Source organism: Sceloporus occidentalis, unplaced genomic scaffold (genome assembly GCF_023333645.1).
Source record: "Sceloporus occidentalis isolate IW3139 unplaced genomic scaffold, rSceOcc1.0.p SCAF_4, whole genome shotgun sequence".
Taxonomy (NCBI): Eukaryota; Metazoa; Chordata; class Lepidosauria; order Squamata; family Phrynosomatidae; genus Sceloporus; species Sceloporus occidentalis.
In genome coordinates, this window is record NW_028316984.1 from 196,427,049 (window position 1) to 196,436,680 (window position 9,632).

The 9,632-nt window shown below is 43.1% G+C and overlaps 1 long non-coding RNA gene across 1 annotated transcript; it reads left to right on the forward strand.

Annotated features, from left to right (window-relative positions):
- The first annotated feature begins 274 nt into the window (after nucleotides 1-274).
- Nucleotides 275-6,658, forward strand: LOC149315244 (uncharacterized). The gene is made up of 2 exons (XR_016281044.1): nucleotides 275-725; nucleotides 5,691-6,658. It is a non-coding gene; the product is annotated as an uncharacterized LOC149315244 (long non-coding RNA).
- The last annotated feature ends 2,974 nt before the right edge of the window (nucleotides 6,659-9,632 follow it).

A 9,632-nucleotide genomic window follows, 5' to 3' on the forward strand; every position in this document is an offset into this window, starting at 1 on the left:
GGCGGCCTCCCATTGGCTGATCGCGAGTGACGTACTCGCGCGCATGCGCAGCTATTGCTCTCCCTGGCGCGCGCGCGCTCTCTTTCTTCTCCCCTCCTCCTTTCTCTTCTTCTATTGGACACTTCGCACGTCCGTTCCCGTCCCCACTGCTTGTCATTGGACAGCGGAAGGGAAACGATTGGGTGAGGAGGGGGAGCTGTACCGCCCACCTTCCCTCCCTCCCCGCTCCGTCGCTTTGGCGAAGGAGACTTCGGATTGGTCGCCCTCAGGCCCCGCCCCCTTTCCCGAGGACGAGGCTTAAAAAGGGAGTGAAGTCAAAGTTTTCCCATTTAGTCCCTCCTCCTTCTCCTCTCTGACAGAAGAGGGAGGGACTACAGGAAGCGCCGCTCGCTGTGATTGGACAGAAAGGAACGACAAGAAAAAAGTAGTCGGCGTGTGGTGATTGGCTGGCGTAGCCCCGTCTCTTGGAAACGGGATGGAGGGGGCGGGGCCGGCCCAAAAGCCTTCGAATTGAAGACGGCAACCTGAGTCCAACCGCGCATGCGCTCCAGGCCTTTAACGTTCTTTCTTCCCTCCCCTTCGGCCGGGCGCCATTTTGTGCGCTGCTCCGCGTCACGTCCCGGGTCCATCTCTGTCTATCCGAAGGGGAGGAGCAGCTGGAGCGCGAAGAAGGCGGCGGCGGCGGAAAGGGCTGCGAAGGGAGAGGCCTTGAAGGCAGGCTGGAGGTAACGGGGAGGGCGCTTGGGGGAGGGGGCCGAGCCCAGGGCGTCGGGAAGAAGGGAGCAACGGCGGCGACCCTCAAAGGACGAAACTGGCGCTCAGCCCCGGTGGGGGAGGGGAGGGGAGGGGAGGGGGGGAGGGAGCTGACGGCGGGCCGGAAGTCGCGTGTGACGTCAGAACCGGCGCCGCCATTGAGGGGCGGGACTTCCGCTCACGCCCTCGTCCTCTCCCAGCCAGAGAATTGGGCTATAAGGCTTTTATGGCGCTTAATCGTCCATTTTGTACCTTAAGGTCTTTTAATCCTGTTTTAATGTTGTAAGCCGCCTCGATCCAATTGGAGAGGCGGGATATAAATACATTTTACTGTTGCTGTTATTATTATTATCATTAGCCATTATATTGGCCGTTTAGCAAATCCAGAATTGGGAGAATACTGATCAAATTTGCAGATGACACCAAATTAGGAGGAATAGCTAATACTCCAGAGGACAGGATCAAGATTCAAAATGACCTGAATAGACTAGAAAGCTGGGCCAAAGCTAACAAAATGAAATTCAACACAGAGAAATGTAAGGTATTGCACTTAGGGTGGAAAAATAAAATGCACAGATATAGGATGGGTGACACCTGGCTGAATGAAACTACGTGTGAAAGGGATCTAGGAGTCCAAGTAGACGATGAGTTGAACATGAGTCAAGAGTGCGATGCGGCAGCTAAAAAGGCCAATGCAATTTTAGGCTGCATCAATAAAAGTATAGTGTCTAGATCAAGAGAAGTAATAGTGCCACTGTATTCTGCTCTGGTCAGGCCCCACCTAGAATATTGTGTCCAGTTCTGGGCGCCACAATTCAAAAAGGACATTGAGAAACTGGAGCGTGTCCAGAGGAGGGCGATTAAAATGGTGAAAGGTCTGGAAACCATGCCCTATGAGGAACGACTTAGGGAGCTGGGGATGTTTAGCCTGGAGAAAAGAAGGTTAAGAGGTGATATGATAGCCCTGTTTAAATATTTGAAAGGATGTCATATTGAGGAGGGAGCAAGCTTGTTTTCTGCTGATCCAGAGAACAGGACCCGGAACAATGGATGCAAGCTGCAGGAAGAGAGATTCCACCTCAACATTAGGAGGAACTTCTTCACAGTAAGGGCTGTTCGACAGTGGAACAAACTCCCTCGGAGTGTAGTAGAGTCTCCTTCCTTGGAGGTCTTTAAACAGAGGCTGGATGGCCATCTGTCGGGGATACTTTGATTGAGAGTTCCTGCATGGCAGAATGGGGTTGGACTGGATGGCCCTTGTGGTCTCTTCCAACTCTATGATTCTATGGTGTCATTTCTCCATTGACCTCCTCTCATTTCACACCATACAGACTCCTTAGTAACACTTTTTGCAGTAATGTTACTCCATAAATCGTAATTCCCATATACCACCAAATGCGATGCTACTGCCATATATACTGGGCTATAAGTCGACCCCATGTATAAGCCAAGGGCAAAAAACACTTCCTTTGCAGTCCAGTGTGCCTCGATCCTTGTGCGGCCGTACGGTGAGACATCTCCGTCCTCAGCTACTCTGCTCAGGTCCTGTAGATTGAGGCCCATGGTCCCCCAGTTGAGTCTAACCATCTGACATATGGCTTCCTGCTCTTTCTTCTCCCTCTGCCTTTCCTAGCATTATTGTTTTTCTTTTCTAGTGATCCATGCCTTCTCATGCCGTATGACAGCCTCAATTTGATCACTTCAGCTTCTGATGAGATTTCTGGCTCAGTCTGCTCAAGGACCCATTTGTTTCTTTCTGGCTGTTCCCATGATCCTCAGCACTCTTCTCCAGCTCCACATCTCAAATGAGTTGATTTCCCTCCTGTCCTCCTTCTTAACTGTCCAGCTCTCGCCTCCATACATGGTGATGGGGGATACAGTGGCTTGTATGATTTTAACTTTAGTGCTCAGTTGTCTATCTTTATTCTTTAGGATCTCTTCTGGTTCTTTCATAGCTGCCCTCCCTGTTCTTAATCTTCTTTTGATTTCCTCTACGTGGGGCTGCCTTTGAAAACTGCTCACAAACTTCAGATGGTCCAAAGAGATGCAACCAGGTTGTTAACTGGGGCTGCCTACAAGGAGCATGCCACTGCCCTGCACTGGCTGCCAGTCTGTCTCTGGGCACGATTCACAGTGCTAGTTTTGGCCTATATGGCTTGGGTCCCAGTTATTTGAAGGAACATAGCACCCTGTACAAGCCCACCAGGGTTTTAAGATCGTCTGGAGAGGCTGTCCTCTCTGTCCCACCACTTTCTCAGGTCTGTTTAGTGGGAACAAAGGAGAAGGTGTTCTCAGTGCTTGTTCCCAGATTTTGGAGCTCCCTCACCCTGCCCCCTTTTCTGTCTTTCTAGCAGACGTTAAAACGTTTTTGTGCCAGCGGACCTTTACTAACAGTTGAGGTGGAGTCTTTAAGGACCTGTATATAGTTTTATTTTAAATGTTTTAATGTGTTTAGTATTTTTAATTATTTCACTATGTACTACTGTTTTAAGCAATTCATCTTTTTAATTGAATTTTATTCTTTTAATGAGTGATGTGTTTTAATATTATATTTTAATGGTCACTTTTGTATGTTTTCAGTTGCATTGTTCTTTTAATTTATAAGTTGATTTGTGTCCAAATTTTTTTGGGGTGAAAGGGATATAAATAAATATAGGAACAGTACTCCTTGCCTGAGAAAATCCTATGAAAACCATGCAGTAAGTCAGCAGTTGACCTGAAGGCACATAACACAGAGACAGTTTTCCTTTACATTGACTTGGCCTTCAGTGTGTGTGCCTAGTCCTGGAAGTGCTTTATGAGGGAAAATAACCCCTGAATTGCCTCTTTCTAAGAAAAGAAAAGAAGAACTGATTAGCATACTGTCATATTTCAGTGACTCAAACCAGCCAGAAATGAAACAGCTGTGACACTTCATAGGAAGCATGTTCATGTCCATGTCTTCAGGCATATTCATCATGCCATTCATGACATACAAATTGAAATAGGGCGGGGAGAGGATGCTCTTCATTATTGTTTTTGTTGTTGTTAATTGCCCTCAGTCAATCTCAAACCATGGCAACCTTGTGGATGAGACATCTCCAAGACACCTGTCATCACTGCTCTGCTTAGCTCCTGCAAACTCATACCTGTGACCTCCTTAAACAGAATTCCTCCATCTAGCATGTGGCCCTCTTCTCTTTCTACTTTCCTCCACCATCCCTAGCATTATTTTTCCAGTGAGTCCTGCCTTTTCATGATGTGTCCAAAGTATGACAGCCTCAGTTTTGTCATCTTGGCTTCCAGGGAGATTTCTGGCTTGATCTGCTCTAGGGCCCATTTGTCTTTTTGGCTATCCACAGGGTCATCAGCGCTCTTCTCCAGCACTACGTCTCAAATGAATTGATTTTCCTCCTGTTTTCTTTCTTAACTGCCCAGTTCTTGCATCCATACATAGTAATAGGGAAAACAATGGCTTGTATGATTCTAACTTTTGTGTTCAGTTGTATATCTTCACATTTTAGGATCTTTTCTAGTTCTTTCATAGCTGTCCACCCCATTCTTAATCTTTCCTGATTGTAATCTTTGTTCTTATCAATGCTTGATCCCAAGTATGAGAATTTCCTGTTTCTAGGTTGAATTTGTGTATATTCTCAATAGTCATTAATTTTATTTTCTTTATGTTAAACAGTAGGCCTGTCTTTTGCACTTTCTTCCTCGATCTTCCTTAGTAGATGTTCCAGATCTGTGATGTTTTCTGCTAGTATTGTGGTATCATAGATTCATAGAGTTGGAAGAGACCACAAGGGCCATCCAGTCCAACCCCATTCTGCCATGCAGGAAGTCACAATCAAAGCACCCCCAACAGATGGCCATCCAGCCTCTGTTTAAAGACCTCTAAGGAAGGAGACTCCACTACACTCCAAAAGAGTTTGTTCCACTGTCGAACAGCCCTTACTTTTTCTTATTTGCTTATCTTAGATTGTTGATATTCCTTCCCTGTTTTCACTCCTTCTGTGTCCAAACCTGCTTTTCTTATAACATGTTCCGCATAGAAATTGAACAGATCGGGTGAGAGGATACAGCCTTGTCTGACTCCTTTGCCATTTGGGAACCATTCTGCTTCTTTGTATTCTGTTCTGACAGTGGCTTCTTGTCCTAAGTACAGATTTCTAATCAGGACTCTCATTATTGTTAGTCAATCCCAATTTTATCATCTTGGGCTAAAATGTTTCTTTTTTTGTTTTGTTTTGTTTTTTTGTTAAGCAACTATTGCTTAATTCTTCAGGAAAGGTTCCAAATACAGCTTATACACAATCAATAAAACTAGGCACTTTCTGCTCACTATCTAAAAGACATAATTCAAAAGGAAGAAAATGAATATCACCTTCAATCATGACTTTATGCAATTGAAACACTTCAAGAAGAGGAGGAGCCAGGAATAAACAGTAGCATAAAAGAGAACCGAGATAGCTGCAGTCACATGCTGATTTTGTTTAGCTGCCTGCATGCAACCAACAGGGCAGTGGTTTTCCAAACGGAGCAGTCATACAGGGTAACACACAATATCTTAAACCAGATAGAGCCTGCCACATCTTACAAGCCCAAAAGTAGGTGATTTGAATGCCCTCTAGCAATTTATTTTTTATTCATCATGATTCGTGAGGCTTGGTTGCTTTCCCAGCCAATTTGGCAAGAGTTGCTGCTTTGTTCTCCAAGTGTGGTCAGTGTTGGTTGGGTGTCCCACTTCTAGGTCTTTGCATAAGCCAGTGCATGGGAATTTGTCTGTGATGTTCTGTAGAGTAGGTACTTTAGTTGGTGCTGATCTAGAGACGTCAGAAATAAGCCAGTGTAAATGATGAACATAAGAGCTAAGCCCAGAAAATATGACAAATTGCTGCAGTGATTACCTTTCATGGTACAGATTACTGACACTTTATATCTCTCATTTCTCTCAGCAGTATTCTACTTCAGAACTTGCCCTAGAAAGGCATCCAAGTGACGTGGTCGTCAGAGCCGTGGTAAATAAAATTGGAACAGTGATGAAGTACTTCATGAAGGAGCCTGTGGCATCAAACAGCTTAAAGAGAATGAAAATTTTACAGTTGCAAAACTGGAAAATTGAATTCAAGAGAAACATGTTTGGCATATATGGTCTGGAAGACAGCTGAATGTGGGTAACATACACACTGTATGTTGATGCATTGACAAGATGGTTGTAGATCATGCCTGCAGTGGTGGGTCAGAAACCTTGTGAGTGAAAAGTCAATATGAGGGATGTCCTTTATGTTGAATATTGGTCTGAATACAGCACCAGTTTACCACTCTTGATGTCACAATGCGAGGAATCAGCTGCAGTTTATAGGCTGACAGGTTACATATCTCAGCTGTAGATTTTGGATGCTATGGCAGTGAAATGGATAACAAGTAGTAATAAAGCTGTGGCACCAGTGCTGCATGTAGTAGCAGGTAGTGAAGGTGGGGAATGGCATCCTTATAGAATTTAGTGACTGAAAGTGCTGATGATCAATAGTCAAAAGATGATTCAGTATAAAGAAGCTTGGTCATGTAAGGCTTTAGCTGTGGTAATGGTTAACAGAAGCTTTAAACTGCTTACTGAACAACAAAAGGAGATGACATGTTGGAACTTGCACTTTCCTATAGCAATGTCCTTTGTGCTACAGAAGTTGTCCATACTCAGAAAGTTAACTCGGCTGACGTTTATTTTGGGATATAGATTGTTTGTTGTTTTGATCTTCTTTTGTGCAAGTGCTTGCATTATATCTATTTGTACCATCTGTTCTACCAGACTGGAACTCAAGCCAGGTTACCAAATGAAAAGAAATTCCCCTAAAATGCATAAATATACAAAATGTGATGTTTAAAATGTTACCTAAAGTAGAATTAAAAACTCTTGCACAGTAAACATGTGTGTTGATGAGATTCCTTTTAGCTGGTCTCTGCAGATATGTTTATAAATCTGGAAAGCAAAGTTGGTGGGGAAAACGGATAGAAGTGAGTTTTTGCTTTCCTTTTGTTTTGCATATTGTCCCAAGTCTGAGTTGAAATGAGCAGCTGTATGACTGACTTGCAAGAAAGGTACTATAGCTGGATTTGTAGAACTTCAAAGAAAATTGATATGCCTTAGAAACTCATCTGTTACAGTTTGGTAATCAATCCTGGGCTGCATTAACCCATTGGGTATCCATTGATTTAACACAAATGTTTAATGTAGCTGTAGTTGAGTTGGTGAACTGAGTGTTTTAATACTTCATTTTCTTTAAATCACGCTAAAGAATGTCTCGGATGACATGTTGTACCAAACTAGTTTACTACCACAGAAATAAGTTTGGGCTTCTGTGCTCTTACCTTGGATGTTCCCTTTGGTGACAAACCTTAGTCCACCATTATGTCAAAACCACTGTCACTGTTGCTTAGAAGTTAAGTGTGTTGGGAATGCAATTTGGGAGTTCTGAGTCCTAACACAAACTGAGCTATGAAAACACAGAGTGACCTTATGTCAGGCACACGGTTGCAGTGTCACATCTGATTGTTCACAAGAGGTTTGCCATTGCCTTCCCCTGAAGGTGAGAGCATGTGATTTGCCCAAGGTGACCCAGTGGGTTTTATGGCCAAGCGTTACAGTCCAACATTCAAACCACTACGCTACGCTGGCTAAATAACCTACTTGACCCTGAAGGCCATACAAACATTCCTTGGCCAAAACACACTGTGCTGTTTCTTGGAATAAAACTTTTGGGACTGGATCTTCACATCAGGTTCTACTGGATGCTTCCAGTTTCTTCTGCTGTGATACTCCTTTTACCCTTATATTTACTTCAACAGTTCCTTAACAATCTACTTTGGAAGAAATGTTTCATAGGCCTTTTCTGTTTTTCCAGATTCTTCTCCCCTTCCAGGTTGCTGCTATTGCCTGCCACTCCAGCAGCTTTTTCCTAGCTCTTTTGAGCCAGACTGGCTAAAATAAAATTTAAAATTACATTTACCAGTTGGTGTCTTTTCATGCCTTAATAGTGTCATTTAATGTTGTCTCCAGTTGGGAGAGGCAATAAAGCTAACAGAAGTCACAATATGGAAAAGGACAGGAATGTGAGGTTTGACTCTGCTGGTTAGGGGTGGTATATGTTGTTGTTACCAACAATAAACTTCCTTTGCTGATGTTGCTTTTTGTGCAGTACTGTAAAGGCAGAGGTTCTCCATGTTCTCAAGAAATACACAATGAGATTTCTAGCAATGTAATTTCCTTTTACCTTTTTATTGAACTTCTTTACAATTCCGTGCACATTTGGAAATACGTACTTTTAGTCATCATACCAACTGGAAAACTAATAAGAACCTCTCAGTATATACTAACTGTTGGGTGTATAGAACTTAATTGTTCCTATCTTTGTGTCATCTTTTATGCCCTGCTTTACCAAAACTGCATCATTATCAAGCAAAATCATTCTCCAGATTTTATATAGCTGAAATAATATCACTTGCATACAAAAATGTGGCATTAAAAAGCTTAGGGGAAACTCACAATTTTCAGAAGTATGAAGTAGGTTTAGGGGAAAACCCTAATGGGTGGACTGAGGATGATTACTGGGCAGAGTGACACTGGGCATGTGGGGAAGAAATGCAGTTCCTGGGGGAAAAACAGGAGCTCTGCACCAGCATTTTGTTACTCGCCTCAATTTGTTCTGCACTGGAAGACCTTCAAGATCAGGTGATACTGCCACAATTATCTACACCTCTTACTATACAACTGAATGGGACAACCCCTCCATACCTCTGGTCTACAGGGGCAAAAAGGTGCCAGTCCACAGTAAATCCAATTATACAAATTTTACTTATTCACAGCCCTCAAGGATCTGCATATTCTGTGGTATTTCCTCATGAGGGGAGGCTGGGAAATTAGATTACAGAAAAGGTCTTCCTCATAAATTTGCAAAAAAAAAAAAAAAAAGCAGCACTAGAGCATCTAAGTTCTATAAATAATTGTATAAAACATGTCTGAAGACTACCCTGAACACACCTGATTTTGGAAGTTGAGCTTGATTAGCAGTTGTTGGAAGAAACCTCAAGGGCCATCCAGTCCGACTTTCTTCCATGCAGGAATACATAATCAAAGCACCCCCAAAAAATGGCCATCCAGCCTGTTGAAAAACCTCCAAAGGAGACTCCATCATACTTTGAGGCAGCGTCTTCCACTGTCGAGCAGCACTTACTGTCAGGAACTTCTTCCAAATGTTGAGGTGGAATCTCTTTTCCTGTAATTTGAATCCATTGCTCTGGGTCCTATTCTCTGGAGCAGCAGAAAACAAGCTTGCTCCATGTTCAGCATGACATCTCAAATATCTAAACCTGGCTATCATATCACCTCTTAACCTTCTCTTCTCCAGACTAAACATCCCCAGATCCCCAAGTCATTCTTCATAGGGTGTTACATCTTAGATGGAAGACTCTCCAATCTCCAGGTAGAGCTAGGAAAGAATTTGTCCTGAAACACTGGAAGGTCGCTGTCAGAGTTGACAATACTAAGCTATGTTGATCCATAGTTTAGGTAAATATAAAGCAGGTTTCCCTATAAAATGGGTTTTCTTTAGTGCATTGGACACACACTTGAGCTTTCTCCCTTTGTAATGGAAAAAGTCCAATTTTGAGTTGAGGCTTTTTCTCCAGGCTCAACTGTAAAACATGTAGCCACTTTAGGAAGTAGCAACGAGAATATAATAATTACTTTGGTGCTAGCTCTTCTGCTTGCTGGTAGGAACTGACCTACTCCTGTACATTTCATGCTTCCCATCTAGCTTGATTTGTTTTTTGACAGTTCAAAGTAACCTTGTGCAGCAGTCACAAGTTACAGAAATATGAAATTGTTTTTCTAAGGAGCGATA